Raw genomic sequence first — 19,215 nt, forward strand, 5'->3', positions numbered from 1 at the left:
AGCCTCTGCCTGCCACGTTTCAGCCTATTAAATCTACCTTCGGTGTGATTCCCCCCCCCCCCGAAGGAAACCAACTGGCCTTTGGTAAACATATGCAGAACTTTTGGTGTCACCCCGATCCACACCACAGTGCAGCAAATGTGTCTTTCAGCTGCACTGAAACTGAAGCTATGCATAAGCTTCTTAAACTAATAATAAGGAGGGTGGACAGTGCCTGTAGTTTTCTAATGCAGGAAGTCAATAGCTGAAAGGCCTTTTCACCTTTTTTTTGGCTCTATAAATCTGGGAACAGCAATGCAATGGTGAATCTATCATGCCCGTTAAACGTTCAACCTGATTCTTTTACAGTGATAAACACTGAATGCCACTTCTGAAACTTAGTATTTCCTGATATAAACTATCAACAGTGAAGAAGTCACCCACTTTTAATGGAGTTAAATTTACAGGCTTCTCTAAGTACTGAGATTTTAATTTTCTGTCTCTTTATTCTTCCCAGTGAATAGTTCTGTTTTTCCTTAATAAAACAAACCTCTCCTCTCTTGCATTATTATTCTAGCCAAAAGAATAATATTTACATATGCCTGGATAGAGTTTGTGATGGTAATTTATTTCAACATTCTTTCCTAATTGGAATAATATTTAAATTTTGGGAAAATTTATGAATAATTTCTAAACCCATTAAGGATTTCAGAAAGACAAGCATTACATTATCTCTAGACATCATCTGATCTCAGCCATATAGCAATAAACCACATTTCATAGAATATTCTCTAGCTTGTATTAACTGAGGTAGGCTTGTAGTTTCTGAAAGGCATTGTCCCTTCTAATGTTGAATAGAATTAGGTCACCATACAGAGATGCAAGCTTAGGACCTTATCCAACACTCATTGAATTCAGTGGAAAGACTCCCACTGATTTCAATGGGCTTTAGATCAGGCTTTTAGGGCTCAATCCTGCAAACACATAAGCATGTGTTTAACTTTTACTCATGTGAGCAGACATATGGAATTTGTATGGGAGTAAGGTTATTCACATACATATGTATTTGTAGAATCATTCTTCATGTATGATGTAGCCATGGGGGAGATTCAGGTGATAATTTCACAATATTGCAGTAGAGTAAGTATTGCTACAGTTAATATAACAGATTCAAAGTCTTCTTTCTCACCACCACAAGAATAACAAAACACATTTTCTATTTTGAAGGTTTAAAACAGACTTTTTTATTAAAAGTTTACAATAATTTATGTATTTTACAAATGAATAGAAAGTCTCTTGATATATATCATATGAATCACAATACAAAAATATGTGTAAAATTTTGTAGTTGATCAACATACAGTCCTCGTTTAGGCCTGTCAATTACCATTTCAGCACTGAACCAAACATTACATATTTAGGATATGGTTATTAAGAGATTACATTAGAGAACACAAATAACTCATGGCATGTTTGCCGTAGGAGGAAACATTTTATATAATTTATATTTTGCATAAATTTACAATAGACCTTTTTATAAAATGTACAATAAATAAATACATGGTTTAATACACATATTCACAATATGATTTCCTGAGTCTAAACTAAATCCATTACTGTGCTAAAACACACTACCAATTGTAAGGTTTTAATGGTAGCATTATAGATGCAAAGCAATTTGGCATCAATCCACCAAGAATGACTCTCAGGTATATTGTTTTTCTTAACTACAAGTGTTTGTGTTAACAAGCTGTGTAAGGCACTCAAGGATATACTGAAGGCTACAGATATTACTAGAGTTGAACACTTTAAATAACAGCCACAGTCCTTCAACAGCTTGAACAATAGTTATAGGCCTGAAATACACGAAATATAGTTGTCAACAAATTAAGCTGCAATTCAAATGGATTTTAGTTTAGACAATCAAAAACATTTGTGTTGCTATGCACATGCTGTCTAATCAATATAATTAGTGTTATCTAGACAGTGAACATTTATGACTACTTCAGTGTCTCTTCAGAATCTCTCCTATTCTGAGTCAATGCATTTACACATAATTTTCAAATTCTCATAGGTGAAACTTACCTATCATAATATATTAATAACCAATCTAATGTTATATTTATTTTTATCTGGCCCTCAGTCTTGTAATAATTTGAAAGTAACATGCAAGATTTCGGGTTTTCTAAGAAAACATGTAGAAATTATGGTTTAACTTGTTCAACCCTTACTTGCATTGGTGAAAACTTATTCACTGGAATAGCCCAACCAGACTTACTTGTGTGAATAGTAAGTGCTCACCAGTGTAAGTAATGGTTGTGCAAACTAGCCTTATCTTTTAATTTCTAAGTTTTTCATTTTTATATTAAATCTATAAGAAAAAAACATTATTCCAAAAACCTAGATTTAGGCTAATGCCCCACCCTGTAATCCTATATTTTTAGGATCTGATTTTAAAAAGGTGCACAAGACCCATAAAAGAAAAAGATAGCAACAATCACAGGATCTGATACTGCTATCCTTACATAATGGCTTCAATGACACTGCAATTGGAGTAAAAAGTGTTATTCAACATAAGTTAGGTTGGTAGAATCAGGCCCAAAATGATTTAAAGTTGACAGTGAAATAAAATCTGTGTTTAAAATATGTAGCACATATATGTGAATGCAACATCTGTGTAAAAGAAATATTTTTAAAACATTAATTGAGCCATTTTTTCTTTTCTATGTACATAACATTTTTTTACATATAAACATTACATCTCCATAAGTATCATCACTTATTTACATGCTTCTTTGTCCTGTACATTTAGCTTTTTTTAAAGTGGGGTTTAAGAATATTTCATTTGGGGATGGGGAGAAGGGGAACTGAATTCTAGACATATATATACACACAACATGCAAAAACGTGGCCCACGTAAACAAAAAATAAATGTATTCAAGCTAGTTTCAGATACGCCTGCCTTTACATTCTAAACTCCTAACCATTGCATCTAATATTACCATGCATATCCACACCAGTAGCAGCATTTGAATTCCTAAGGTCACCTGGAACATTAGGTCTGTATAGTCAGGCATTTAATTTAAGGCATTTTTATATATGCCTGCATAGTACATTCCATTAAACTTTAATCCAACAATTTCTTATTTAGAGTTCAGTAACATCTCAGATAGAAAGTGGTTATATTATTATGTGTAATTCTAAGTAAATAAAATATTTAAAGACAACATATGTTTAAGTAGAATTAAACTGTACATTTAGGATTAAACAATGTTGCAAGCATGAAATGAAAAAGTCAAAATTAAATCAGCTATACAAATCCCAATGTTGGCATCTGTATCTTATCCAACTGGAATTAGTTGAAATACTTCTATCATATGGTCATATTTTCATATCAAAACTCACACTTCTTGATTTAAAAGGTCTTGACACACTAACAAATTGCAAATATAACATTTTGATGAGAAACACATTTCCTCATCTTTCTTTGTCATTTCCCTTTCTTTTTGTGTGGTTGCTTACAATACATGTATCCAGTACAGTTTGAAACATATACACTAGATGTGCCAGCTTTTGGAGGACTTTCTAGAATTTAAATTCTGAAGATTTTCTTCTTAGCTTCATTTATAAAATAAATGTATGAAAGCAGTGCAGAACAAAACAAACACAAGTATTTACTACAAAAGAGATTGCTCTTTCCAGCATGTAATGATAGTCCAAACTGTTTGGGTATTTCTATTTCATGAGATTTAGTAGGTTGTATTAGATAGCTATCAATTAAAACCAGTTAGAATTGGCTGCATCCATTTGCTGTTTTCTCACTGGAAGAAAATTGAAAGATAATGTAATGTAAAATTTTGAAGCTATATTGTGGACTTCATGCAGTATACAATCAATTTTTTTATTCACAAAAGTAATTAACAAAAGAACTAAAGCAAAAGAAAATATTAAAGTGACTGTAAAAATGTCATCCTTTACTTGACAGATGTAGTACCTGTTTTTATGTGGAGACCTATAAACTTGCTGTTGCAACAAAAATAAGTTTTTACTACTTTAAATCTGTCAGCACTGGAAAACCAGTAAACTATGGACGAATTAATTAGATTCTTCTCTGGTTTGTGCTTCATCAAAGGAAAGGTTAACTAAGTTCCAATTATCAACCCAAATTGTGCCTTGACATTACATCTGTGCAGTCCCATTTAAAACAACGTAAAGATGTTTAAAAAATGTCCATCAGATTGCATAGGTGGAACCTAGGGCAGATTTGTGACCTGGAGCCCTGTCTATTACTGTAGATGATGTACAAGCCAGAAAGAACATAATTCAGCTACCAGTTTGAGTTTGATGGTCTAGCATCAAGAAAAAAGTCTTCTATACTAAGCAAATTTTAATGTGGAAATCACTGTTTTATTCTGCAAACACTTATGCATGCGCTTAACTGTACACACCATAATACCATTAACTTCAATGGGCTTACTCACACTGTGTAAAATTAAGCATGTGCATAAGTGTTTGCAAAATCAGAGCTTAAGACACAATAATCATGAAGCCCACAATGTCACAGAATCACCTTCCAGACTTTGAAGCAAAAGTCATTAAATAACACCATTGTGGAAGCAAAGATACAACCTCATATTACATTAAAAATGTATCACATTTTTTAACTTGAAAAACTCTTCTGGAATCTTCTGATCACAGGAAACAAGTGGAATAAAAACAGAGCATGAATACAGCAGGTCCAAATTTTTCCCCCCACAGAAATTTTAAACAAAAATGAAAAATGTTTAGTCTTTCATTGAACTTTTCCATGGGAAATTTCAAGTTTTCAGCAAAAAAATCAAAACGGAAAGATTTTGTTTGAAAGTGGGAGTGGGAGTACCTCATGGGAATTGTTGTTTACTTCTCATCTAGCCATCCTTCTCTATGGGCCATGATCCCCAGCTGAACTATATCTTCCATAATGTACCACAGTTTCCCATTTTTGTGGGGGGAAACTGTGCAACATGGCATCCCTAGTATTGAATGAACAGTAGCTCTAAAGTCACCACAAGGCAATGTCTGTAAAAGACATTTTTCTGACTAAAATTATCCACCATTTCAAGCTCTGGTTCAGTTTACAGTTTTGCAGTCATCTGCATGAACATGGTATCTTGTAGACCTGCTCTGAGAAGGGTAAGCTGACATGATGGCAAAAATGTTACTGGCTACCTGGAGTCCTGTCTGTACTAACATTCTCATTGGCAACAACAATGGACAAATGTGGACAAAAAAGGCTAGTGTAGACCACCAACACTTGAGGTCTTTCCTCCAAGTGCATGAATACTGCAGCATAGTGGTTCTGAACTTTTCCATGCCAGGACCACTTTTTCCATACTGAGACTGCCTTCCCACATAGCCAGGATCTTGCAGGGAAGCCCCTGCTATTTATCAATATAGGAAGGGCAAGGATGCTCACAGTCCCTGACACCTATCTGCAGCCACTTTAAAGGTCATGACTACCAGGTTGAGAATCTATGTAATAGCACATTGGATGTGCAGAATGGGTAAATTCAATTCGAACATACTTCCTTTACTTTCTTTTAACCTTTTCAAATGTTGACAAGTGCAAGCCAGGGACTGGCAGTTGCAAAAGTGTAGTGGAATTTTCATGAAAAGTAAGAGAAAACATGTTGCGATATAAAAATGGAAAATAAGATGATGTAAGATAAAGACTCAGGAGAAGGAGCCAATTATTGTTGAGAAAGAGATCAACCCTATGTTGAATGGATGGTTGTCAGAATACCATTTGGAGAAAGGGATGGAATGGAAATGTAAACCAAATCTCAGATGGCTTAGATAAATTGAGGAGGATGAAGTGTCAAACATATGGCTTATTTAAACCTTCCAAAATTTCAGAATTTGAGATAGGATAACTTTTTAATGTACAGTAGCTCCTATGATGTAGAACCACTCATGATATATAAATATAACTACACATTTGCTATTGTACAGGTCACAATGTAACTAGACATTGAGACCATCCAGTGGCTGCTTCATGGAGGATATGTTTTCTTCCACCCATCAAGTTCATGCTAAACCACGGAAAAATACATCCTTGCATCCTAAATAAAAAAAGCCATCACCAAGCATGAACACATTCAAAAATACTCAAAAAAATATTTAGTGTATCATTCCTTGAAAAAGCAAACATTGCTGAGCAATCATATCAGCCTAAAAGGCTGTTAACCATGTCAAACATTGTGTATGACACTTTCCTGTCTCAAATATTATATGTTGTTTCCTGAATCTGGCACCTTTGATGGTATGGTTAAGACAATGAGAGCTGGAGGAACTAGACGTCTGACTGATTGCAATGATGATCCACCCTTAGGTCATTATTATAGCGTGTTTGGCTAGGGTTCTTTGTTTCAGTTACCCATTGGATGTTAGAATAATAAAGCTTGTAAGTTAATGAAACAACATTGTATAAGTGGATTACAGGCAAGTCTTCTTTCTCTTGTATACATTTTATGCTATATATGTGTTGCTTAGGCCACATATCCATCTCTGTCTTTGATACAAGCTGTGTGATGCTTTGGGAGATGTCATGAGTGGTCAGCTTAGAGGTCACACAGGTAAAGGGTGAAGCATTGTGAGTGGGGTGAATATTTCCTTAGAGATGTCGCCGTGGCGCAACTGGCTGAACTTCCTAATAGTATATGGGAGCTAGATGGCCCTCTATCAGAGACTAAAGGAGCAAATAACTCACTGAGATGAACCTAGCAGAATTTTCTAGAACTCACCTCCACTAGTGGGGAGGGTTTGTGACATTGCAGATCTGAAATGGAGCAGAGGCTTCCTAACCCTGTGGTTCAAGGCCATTTGTGGGGAAGTGATGCATGGATGCATCCCCGATGCATAGATTTAGGAGTTGTCCTGCATGAATGGATGATGGTCTACATTTTTGTTCCAATAATAAGAGCCATTTGCTGAGTCACCTTATGGCTACTCAGTAGAAGATGCCAAAGAGATGCCACAGCATTAACTCTCACTGAAATTTTCACATGGAGTTAATGGGCTGTGCAAAGAACTGTATCATGGAGAGGGCCACTGAAGCAATAATCCTGCAGAGTTCAGTTGAGGAATATCCATGGGACCCTGGAAGTGAAAGGAAAGGTGCAACAGAAGTGACACTCCACCTTTGCAGGAACACAGTAAATGCATTCAGATAGGGCTCCCTCAAGAAACATGCTTCATCCCTCTTTCCTTTAAAGTGCCCTATTACATGATTAATATTCTGTATCTGGAAGTTTAAAGTTAGCCATGACACAGATGAGAAAAGGAGGGGGAAACAGTTGTACTGAGGTAATAGAGAGCTATGTTTGTGGCAGGAACATAAAGACTGAAATCTGTTTTACTTGCATCCCCATACACAAGAAAATTCAAGAGGTAGGGCAGACTTAGCCAGAGGAAGCAAGCAACTTTAAACTATAAAATTATGCACAACTGTAGCCCAGATATGGGCCTAGCTAGTGGTTAAACTCTGAGCATGTACAGGAAGAATGCAGGTTGAGTAACTCCTCCTTAGCCCACCTGCAATATCCAGATCATAGAGGCAAGCAAAGAAATGAGATCCACTGCTCTGCTCGCGTACATGAATCTGTTGGCAATGAGATTTGCCCACAAATCTCCCTGGTAGAGATTTCACCCTTAGATGGTCTGCAGATATGAAATTAAGCTATCTGGGAAAAGAGCTGTTTTTCCAGGAGTAGAGAAGGAGACGAAATCAGGGATTTTAGAAAGCACTGAGTCTCAGCCTAACTGCTCCCAATGAAATCAATGGTAAAACTTCCATGTACTTAGAGCTCAGCCAAGTTGCTTTTGAACATTCCACTCTGAAGTTCTATGCCATGTATTTTAATAGTTTCAGTGAGAAAGTTTATCTTCAAGAATATTTTTGTTTTTTAATACTTTGTCTTACAACTTTTATTTTTTATAATTTCAGATTGCTAGTATTTGAAAATTTTATTGTCCTCAAAATTATGCTAGGTGCTTCGCAGAAGATCTGTAATGACACAGCTCCTGGCTCTGCAATCTAAACTCAAGATGAGACATGACAGAAGTTGACCAATGGTAGAGAGTAGATGTGGTGCAGGAAGTTAAGGGTTGTTGCTATATGATAATACAGTAATTCAGTTTAGGTAGGGGCCCTTCTTGGAGATTCAGTATTTCTTTATTATAGATACAAATTATTTATATATATACATTCACAGAGGTGTGTGATAGAGAAGATAAAGAAGCAATTAATATAAATTCACAGTGCTGTAGGGATCACGGAAGAGAGAAGATTTTGAGAGGGATTTAACTGAGGAGACAGTGGTAACTTGGTGGCCAAAGTAGGGAGTGGGGCTCCAACTGTAATGGATGGCATGGAAAAACACACTGAGAGATTGGTATTAAAAACAAATACAGCTGGCATCAAGGCTAACATACTTTTGGAGCAGAAGGGGTAGGAGGGTGACATGCTATGGGAAATTACATCTGCACATTCATTTCCTTTCTGTTAATACCATTTTTGGCAACAAAGCATGGGGTATGATTAAGGATGTGGTGTAAAACAGATCCTTTCCTTAGGTTTGCCAATGCATTTTGTGACTGATGTTTAATTTGTTTGATTGTAAGCTACTCAGGGCGGGGATCATGTCTTGTGCAATAACAAGCACAATATTCAGGATTAACACATAATAAGTAAGCTTCAGATTTGGATTTCAGTGAAGCTAGTACTCAACATGAGTGAGAGAGGCTGAACTGAGACCTAAATAAATGAATAATAATAAAATGCAACAGAAAATTGTGAAATATTTGTGAGTGCTGTAGAGGCTAAACAACTATATACATTAGAAACTATATATTAAACTTGAAAAAATAAAGATATTGCAAATTGATTGAACCGTAATCATATTTTGGTGAACAATGACAGATATATGACTACGTCCATAGTAGTTACTATGACCCCCGCTATGATTGCTGGGATCTCAGTAACTGTACCTATTTTGAAAGTACAGTCAGTGAGCACTATCTCAATTATTGGCTGGCACCTGTACCATGAAAAAAGCAGTAGTATCGGTATCATGTTGACTTCCAGTCACTCCATGGCCTAAAGGAGATGGAATTCTTGTAGTCTGGTGTGGCACCAGGAATTATTATGGTTGTGTATTAGATCAGGAGATGGTGAGCTTTATCTGCTCTTCCAGCATGTTTTAAAGGCTTTCATTCTTTAAGTTCTATGAGTTGTAAGGGTTGGTTTTTGGGGGGTTTCTTTTATTGGTCAGTTTCAGGTAAGACATTAAAATTGAAAACTTTCTGTGATAGGTCAGTTAGAGCAGGCAGTAACTCTGCACCCCAAGGTGAAGTTTAAACACATTTGTGATATGATTTATTTTAAAACAAAAACAATTGTGAAAAATGTCCTGACCTTTTAAAGGCCAAACATGAATACAACACAGCTTCTCTCACCAAAGGCCAGGAAAGGTACAAGGCATGGTTTGCTTAACAGAGACAAATATATATGTGTGGCTAAGTTCAGCAAAGCTCCAGAGAGAAAGAGGAATTCCCCCTCTCCCCAGCCAATTTTCCATTCCTCCTTATAAAGATCCTTCCTCCAGGACTCTCACCGGCAGACTAAATCCCCAGCTCCCCACACCTGCCCGAGTCCTGCTATCCTGCAGCCATTGTAGGCCATTTCATTTCTGTAGAGGGAAAGGGTAACTAACCCATTCCTAGGCAGTCTCTGGACAGGATTTATATAGCATATGATGTGGTAAAAAAACAAAAAGAAAAATAAGCAATCCCTAAAAAGATACAGAACTCAGAGAAATACAAAATTATTAAAGGTGGCTATTAATCATCACTTTCCTATCTAAACTAATGGCACTCTAATCCAAACACCACCATGCAACTTAGAGCAGTGGTTTTCAAACTGCGGATTGCAATCCAATACTGGGTGGCAGAATGTAAGGCACTGGGTCATGGCAGCTCCAGTCAACACCGCCGACCAGGCTGTTAAAAGTCTCATTGGTGGTGCTGCCCAGCTAAGACAGCTTGTTCCTACCTGTTCTGACACTTCGCTGTGCCCCAGAACAGATAGCAGCAGGTTCGGCTACTAGACGGGAGGAGTGCCATGGGGCTCTGTGCACTGCCCCCACCCTGAGCACCAGCTCCACCTTCCCATTGGCCGGAAACCAGTCAATGGGAGCTTGCGGGGGTGGTGCCTGCAGGCGAGAGCCACGCGGAGCCGCTTGCGTACCTCTGCCTAGGAGCCGGACCTGCTGTTGGCTGCTTCTGGGGCACAGCGCTGTCGGTGGTGCCAGGACAGGCAGGATGCCTGCCTTAGCACTCTGCTGTGCCACTGACTGGAGCTGCCTGAGGTAACCCCACACCCGATCCCCGAAACCCCCTGCCCCAGCCCTGAGCCCCTCCTCAAACCCAGAGCCCCTTCTTGCACCCCAAACTGCTCATCCCTGGCCCCATCCCAGCACCTGCACTCCCAGCCCAGAGCCCTGACCCACTCCCGCACCCCAACGCCCTGCCCTAGCCCAGAGCCCCCTCCCATACCCTGAAACCCTCATTCCCGGCCCCACCCTGCAGCCCTCATCCCCACACTCCAATCCTCTGCCCCGGCCCTGAGACCCTCCCACACCCCAAACCCCTCATCCCCAGCTCCATTGGGTTGCAGGCATCAACAAGTTTCTTCAACTGGGTCACCAGAAAAAAAGTTTGAAAATTACTGACTTAGAGGACCTAATAACAAAGAGAAGTGGGCGGCACTAGAGGTGGAGTCAAGATAACGGACGTAATTCTACATAAAGCCAAATGATATAATTAACTGTGTTCACTGAGGACCATGTCCATATCAATTGAAGTATCATTCTTTAGCTGTTTTGTGCTAACTTTTCTATGGAAGTGGCTAGAGGATTTTTTGTTTATTCATTTTAAATGTTATTGTTTTCATCCCCGCCCAATTCAAAAACAGTGAAGGGATTTTTCCTAAAATTTAATACACACACAAAAAATCACCTTCCAAGCATGGGAAAATTCAACTGAAGAGGTGATTTCTCAGAAGGTTATAAACATACAAAAAAAGAATGTATCATGGAAACTTTTTCAAAAATTAGGATAGTAGCAGAACAATGGCAACTCTGTACATGAGCTCTTGTTATTGGTGACTCATTATGATATCATTTAAAAATCAACCTTAAAATGGGAGTGATCAAAGATTATGGATAATAATTCACATTGAAAATGAACAATTGATTTAAATCAGTCATTTATCATATTACTGCATATCCCACTACCAATACTGTAATTCAAGGGCATATATAGGATAGCTAAAGGGATTTACTAGCAGTTTGCTTAAACACATCTCCCTGAGCTGAAAATCACATTTCACATGATCATACCTTTAGTATTCTTCTAGTAGGAGGACAGGAGGATAATGGTTAATGGATAAGACCATTCCCAATCGACATTCAGCAGACGGTCCATCTGTCCTTACTGCCAACATTGAACCAGGCATTAGTAGCATAACCACCATATGGCTTAGAGAAACAGACACTGTTAGCACTGCAAGTGGGTTGTTTTATTATTCTTTGGGGACAATAGGATGAAGTTTATATTGAAGAATGTAATGTCATTAAAACTTACATTGAACAGCTGAATGAATGCTTTCCAGTACTTTATTCTGCTTCTTTAGATTGAGTTTAAAAATATAATTTTCATTTGGTTAGTTTTTCAAAGAAAGAGATGATTTGCACCAACTCAATTGTGTGATGCTGTTATCCTAGGCTAACAAAGAAAGTTAAAGAAAGGTAAAAACAAGTAATAGGAATGCTAGGTGAATGCAATGTTGAAAACAGTGGGAATAAGCAATCACAGGGTAGTTTATTGATGGGAATTACAACTGCAAAATAATATCTTCTTCTCTCTGATCTAAGTGGAAGGTATGAGACAGCTTCCAGAAACAGACGTACTTTTCTCAGGGGAGGAAGAAAAAAAAAATACAGAATGAAGTCAGGATGATGTCCCAACAGATAATTAAGAAACTGCTGTCATCAGCTGACTAAAATAAAAAACAAAAAACAAATCCCCTCAGTGTCTAGACAGGATCTATCCTTGAAATAAGAAAGAAGTGTGCAAAGCAATAAGATAAACTCTTTCAGGTATACTGAAAACCTCACTGGAGACAGGGCAGGTGGGAAGGGCTTATTGAATTAGTATGAAATTCACGTGAAGAAGAGTTCTAGAGGACTATGAATCTGGAGTGCAAGTATGAAAAATACATCACGGTGAGAATAAAGTTACAACTAGAATATTTGATTTAATTATAGTTAGTATGGATTCACATTAAGGCATCACAAAATAAGAAAAATATCTTGAAGAAATAACTAAGAGATAACCAGGTGAAATCCATGTATGGACTTAATTTAGCTGGATAGCTGGATAACATCTGATATACTGCCATACCAAATATTACTCTATCTGGTGAGTTAGCGAGGGAGTGAACTACTTAAAAGGCTAGACACCCCAAAACAAACCCAGTATCATAACTGGCATTAACTGGCAATCTTGACAACAGTCTCAGCAAAGAGACGAAGGATGAAATAAGAAGAGGCTGAACAACCCTTTAACAGCTGGAGGTAGTCTATCTGGAACTGGACTGAGGTATACTTCTGGACAGTGAGCATAAATAAGTGACTTCTGGCTCCAGAACCTGTCAATCTAATACTTTTCATGAGCTAAATTCACTAAAATACTGTTTCAAACCCAATGTCACATGACATAACAGCTATTGTGTAGGACTGGAAGAGACCACACAGAATTCATGGCTCCTTTCACCATAAACGTTTGTTCCTATGGCTACCGCTTGGCCTCACATTTGGTATTACCCAGTGTAGCTTTCTTTGGCTTTGCTCATGAAATGTCTTTGAAATAAAAATGCTAATACTGAAAGTCTGAGAAAAGACCCTCAGTTGTATAGCAACTACTAATCAATTCCACTGTTAATCACTGACTATAAAATATTCATCACAATGGTTGCTGTGAATTAGGTAATTCTAACAATGTGATATTCAGCCCAAGCAGGGTTCATCCTTCCTGAGAGAAAAGCAGCACAGTACGAAGATTATACGAGTATAAAACATAAAAAGAGATGGAACCAGTAGCTTATCCATAGATATTGAAGAGGCAATCAATCAATGAAAGGGGGATTATTTATTATATACAATGTGAAACTATGGCTTCAGAGAAATATTATAGAAATAATACAAACACCATGGTTTCAATTCTATTCCCTTTGTAGTTTCAATTCTACTCCCTAACTAGGGCTTTTGCTATTGACTTCAATAGAAAAAGCCTCAGGTCCTATCTTCCCAATCTTCAATCCTGGCAAGAATGAAGACACTGAATTCCATTAAAAAGGAAAACCCTCTTAGTTGCCCTATCACTAGCAACTTATAGAGTGTCATTGAGAATCAAAAAGTGAAAGGAGTCAATTTATAGCATGTAAAATTCACATTTTATCACATGTAGATAAGCTATTGTTCATTTTACATATGGGAGGAGTCATCAACAACATGAGAAGAGGAAGAATTATGTGGGGAGAGGAATATGGAGGTAGTTTTGGAATTGATTTTTTTCCAAAAAAGAAAAACCAACAGTGGTTGCTTATTCAAAATAAGCCCTGCCAAAGTTTAAATATATGACAGTGGAGATGGCTGGCCAGCTCCTTGGCTAGTGTAAATTGGCATTACTCCATTTGCTTAAATGAAGCTATGTATGTCCATTTACACCACCTGAAAATCTGGCCACATAGTTGTGTGTTTTAAAGCTTGTAGAAGCTATGACTGCAGCCCATCCACAGGAAGAATTTCCCTTATCCTCTTTTTGAGGCTTTGCTATAACTAGTATCTGTCTATTTGAGCCTTCTGAGCACTAGAAGACTATTCACCTGCTTAAAGTTAAGCTCATAATTAAATGCTTTGCTGGATTGATGCCCAATTAAACAAAACAAAGCTATAGAAAATTAAGAAACTGCCATGGGCCATCATCCTGTTCAGGTCTAAAACACAACTGATTACTAAAGGCAAATATTTTTCAGATTTAAGAACTCTGAGCTACATTCCCTCCCTTGATGTACATGACCTGATGAAATTAGTGCCTGTGCATGCATCCTCAAAAGCAGAATTTGCTTCACTTTTTCTTTTTGATTAAAAACTTTAATTTGCATCTTACTTAATGTTATGGTGAAATAAGGGGCCAAACAAGGTGATGTAACTGGGCCTAGCTATTGGAGATTTGGGCTAAGATTTTTCTAGCAAAAATAAAGTTTTCACACCTTTATAAACAGTAATGGGTAGAGAACTTTCTGCATCTCAGGCATACTAGCTAGACCTCGGAAAATCTAGGGAGAGGAACTGAGGAACTGCCACACTATTAATGGATATTCTACAGAGGGCACCTATAGTCAGGGGGAAAAAATATTCCTCTGATACTTACACAAAAGGATGTATTGGATAGCTCTGATGTCAGAGAGGTTTAACTATATTCCAAGTTTGAAATATAGCTAATGGCATCATAGAAAAAATATAGAGGTCATTGGCAATAGAACTTCTTTGAGATAGGAATGGGCTGTTCCAAAAGCAAGCCATTTTCAGGGAGATATTTTTTACAATAGAAAACTATATGGGCTGCGTTGTAGCCCCATCGCTTCATGAGTTCACCATCTAGAGAGGTTTTTTCACTAACTTTTGGTCATATCCATTAAGGGGTAGATTGACCTTCAGAACTCAGCCCCAAGCACAGGGTGGGGTGTACCTGTGTCACCTCAGGAGGAGATCTGGAGCTTCTCCTATTTCCTGTTGCTCTTGGAGGGGAGGTGAAGGCACTTAGTAGGTTACTACAACCCCTTCTGTGGTGCAACTTACTTCCTCCTGCCAGCTTTGCTGGATGACACATGGGAAGTAGAGCCATTAGACCCACTTGCTCCCCACTCACTCATGGGCAGCGGGGATGAGTATTGGACACATCGCTCTTGCTCTTCCCCTTGGACTCCAGCCACAGTTGGAGAAAATCTTACATGGACATGCAGTGAGTAAGGTTCATGGCCTTACTCCCTTGCACTGCTATGTAGGACCAGGGCACAATCTTGTTCTAAATATTGCACATTTAAACTAACATAAGTATATGCTTATAGTAGCAGGGGCCAGATATGATACGGCTGCAGAGAGTCTTGTATATTTTGGCCAATACTGCACTAAAGTAAATAAATGAATAACTAAGCCAGAGTTGTGTATCTCCTAAATAGTGTCTGTTAATATTTACTCAAATAAGGTGTTTAGGATGAAATTTTCAAAAGCATCTACACTTGGCCTGACTGCTCTCCTTAAAGACAATGATGAAACTTTCAATAATTTCAGTGGGTGCAAAATTAGTCCAATGATGAGCACTTTTGAATTTATTTAGTTTATAGCAAAAATGGATAGACCAAAATATACCACATCAAACCAAACCAACTCTGTAGGTACTGAAAATGATTTTGTCATGAAAATTTCTGCAGATTGACATATGTGGAGATTGCTAATTCCCAAAACAAAAATAGTTTCAAAAAGCAGGTAAGGATGCTGTGTGATAATATCAGTTACAAAATCCAAACAGCTAAGAGCAAGGCAATCAGTAATTAAGCACATAATAGATCTTATGTTACGCACATAATGAACTAATATCATTATTCTCAAATATAAAGAAATGTATCATCACAACACAGCTGTCTTAAATCTCCATTGAATTGGTGTTTGGAGTGTATCTTTGTTATATTGACTTTGGTATTTAAATATTTTCTTTTAAGGGATACTGTTACATGAAAAATATCATTGAATATGTTTATCAATGAATAGGGGTTTTTGGTAAATTACTTATAATTGTTGCTGCTTGAAAATATTTTTATATTTCTTTCAATAGGAAAATACTATTACATTATCAATTAATCTTGTAAATACTTTCACACATGGCTAGTCACACTAAAGTCAATGGGACTACTTGTGCATAAAAGTTTACCATTCACATGCATAAGTACCTGTAGGACCAGAGTTTAAATGTCAAATCCAAGCTCCCAACTGCATTGAAGTCAATCTATTTTTCTCATATATAGCTAGCACACTAGCTTTTAAAGGCGATTTAATACTAATGGAGTGCCATCAAATTCAATAGGGCTCTACATGGGGACAAGATTCTGCCACTCACATTAGATTGCAGAATTGGGGCTATAGAGCTTTATAATGAAAGCCGCTTGCCTCTCTGTAATCCGCGGATGAGATACTGACCCAGATGACAGGGCAGTTCTGTCTCCAGGTTCAATCACTGTGCACTTTGCTGAAATTACTAACAAGGATGATGATGAAAATATCTGCTTTTTGATTATTGTCATTCAGTCATCCTTAAGGCTTTATACCATAAATGGACCCATGTATAAACGAAGACAATAAATTTCAACTCCTTTGGGTTTCTGAAATGAGCAACACCATCAGGAAAAGTGCAGCTTCAAAATGACATAGGACCTTGTGGCATCGTTAGGCCTACCTGCCTCTTTTTAATAGTGTCTTGAGAAAATCTAATGCAGACATGCTATAAAAATGCTTTCGGTAAGATGACGTAATGCTGATTCATTGATGCTCATTAGTAGCATTTTTAACAGCTATTTTTGTTCTATTAACATTGATTTAAAAAAATAGTTAAAATATTTCCATAATTAATACTGCATATCATGTTTTTTAAAAAAAGAGAGCATGTAACATTTTCTTTTAAAGAATATTTTTAGCAGTCATATTACTCGTAATTCTGTCTTGCAGTGATGCAAGATGGAACAGAAAAAAGAATTGTGGCTAAAACTGTTTGAGGATGCATGCATCATCAAAACAGCAGCAATATGACGATATGGTTTTGGTTTGTTATGCTTGTACCAGAGCATGCTTCATTGGATCTGCTCATCTTCAGCATGTTTCATTCCAAGAATAACGGCTAATTCTGTACTGAGACAGAGCAATTTTGCAGCTTAGAAAACACTGGCCCAAATTCATCCCTCCTGTAACTCCCCTGAAGTCAGTGGTATTATATCAAGGGTAAATCTGGACTACTGTGTATGTTTAATACGAATACTCGGAAAGTCTGTGTCAACCCACAGTCACGGTTAACAACCCTAAAGTAGGGTTATGGTGAGAAAAGAAACTAGAACTTTCAGCAATCATTATAATCACTTTGCTAATTACGCCTGGTTTTTTTTTCCCTCCTTTGCCGTCAGTCTGAGTCTGATGTGGCTCCTTGTTGAGCTGGACCCTCATGGCTAGAAGTCATATTTGCAGTTCAAAGAAGGAGATGGCTCAGTTTCAGGCAGCCAGCTGATACCTAGCAGGCTTGTGACTTACTAGATGTTATGAGGTCCCACACAAACACAAACTGGTCAAGGATCCCACCCACTCAAACTGGGGAATCCATGGCTATGGGCTTTATGAATACTCAAGAAGTGGCCATCAGGGCAGAATAAGAGTAACTCAGCATTTCTAGGGGAAAAAATCAGTGGCAAGGTCTTTCTATTCAGCCTGGTTTATCTTTCACTTTCCATTTTCTCATCCGCTACTCACCTTCAGCCTTCTTCCATATTTTGCTCAATTTTAAGACAATTCCCTACTACCCCAGGTATTGGACTCAAATATTCATTTAATTTTGCTGAGACATTTCACAGTATCCCAGATGCGATTACCCCATAACCAGAGTCTTTACAAATTAATTATTGATTCCTATGACATTCCTCTTTCTTCTTAAATGCAGCATGGTGGCTATACCAGAGCCCCAGTACTAGACCTGATTCAGGAAAGAATTCCTATTCAGTACAGGACACAACATGTGATTAACTTTAAGTACATGGTTAAGTCTCATTGAAGTCAATAGGATGTAAGCAGGTAGCTGAAGTTAAGGACATGCTTAAGTGCTGTCCTGAATTGGTGCCCAATAGCCCAATGTAAAGATAGGCTGCTTCAAAATTCCATGGTGATGGATCAATTGCAATACTCCACATATGGACGGCAAAAATGATAGATGGAAGCTTATTATACAATATTTTTAAAACAAAATTAATAACCAACACAATATTTTTGAACATTTTTGTGTGTGCTGATTGTTATGATGTGGTGAGTCCTTATAAAGGGGGCTTCATTCCTTTTTGGAATGAAATCAGTTTGGAATGGGTTACAGATTTTTTAGAAGAAAAAAATTCTGCTAGGAAACAAAGATATTGGCTTTGTAACAATATAAGTGGTATTTGGGAAAGGTAATGGTGTTGTGTATAGAAAGCAATTTATGATGTTATTTCACTGTTTATTGTATATTTCTGGTAATTTGTAGAATACATTATGTTAGTCTGTTTCCTCAGCAAAGAAAAAGTAGTTTAAATGTTTAGTTCTTACAATTATTGAGGTTGTGGGGCTTTTATGAGTCTCTAAAGCCAATTCTTAACTTCTCTGCTCTACAGAAACATCCATTTTTAATGTATGTGCAATATCTACATGGCTAGAACCCATTACGTAGCACACATGGTTGCTTATTCTGCCCCAATCCAAAGGGCACTCAAGTCTAACTGCACAGAGTTTTGACAGATAGAACAAAATGAATGTTAAATTTTGACATGCTGAAAATTGGGAATCACATTATGGAAACTTTGTGAAAACTCTGGCTAAGGAATCCCCGAGGCCAAGCCTGCTTAGCTATGTAGCACTGGACCAGTGTAAAAAGTTTGATTTCTGGTATATTTCATGAAGGGCCCAACTTTCAAAATTAACTTTCTGAAGAGCACAATGAGCCCTTTGGTGGCAACAATGAGTAATTTCATATCTAAGTGTGCATTTGCATGTGTAAATGAGGGATCTGTATGTGTATTTTAGGCATCAACTTTTGAAAACTGGAAATGAATACAGTCGCCACTCATTCTCTGGTCATTTTCGTAGTGGACAAACAAGTTGAAATTTCGAAACAGTGCAGCAGATGTCACCACTTCCATTAAACTTTAATGGAGGATGTGTGGCTAAATATCCTGCACTGCTTTGAAAAAAGTACCTCCTATAGTGGGATTCTGGCTCAATGGCATAAAAATAAACCTGATTCTTATTTATTGTGTTGATCCTGAATGAGAACTCAATAAAAATACACAGTCTA

At 37.5% G+C, this 19,215-nt stretch overlaps 1 protein-coding gene across 2 annotated transcripts in view; it reads right to left on the reverse strand.

Moving 5' to 3' along the window:
* Positions 1-3,292: 3,292 nt before the first annotated feature.
* The window catches only part of JAKMIP3 (Janus kinase and microtubule interacting protein 3), a 176,715-nt gene continuing 160,792 nt past the window's right edge, over positions 3,293-19,215 (reverse strand). The window contains exons 24-25 of one of the 2 annotated variants that reach the window (XR_013636082.1): positions 11,418-11,511; positions 3,293-3,800 (exon numbers count right to left, since the gene is read on the reverse strand). The gene's annotated coding sequence lies outside the window, so the exon portion shown is untranslated. The remainder of the gene's footprint in view (positions 3,801-11,417; positions 11,512-19,215) is intronic. The other variant, XR_013636083.1, reaches the window with a different exon arrangement.

This window comes from Lepidochelys kempii, chromosome 7 (genome assembly GCF_965140285.1).
Source record: "Lepidochelys kempii isolate rLepKem1 chromosome 7, rLepKem1.hap1, whole genome shotgun sequence".
Lineage (NCBI taxonomy): Eukaryota > Metazoa > Chordata > Testudines > Cheloniidae > Lepidochelys > Lepidochelys kempii.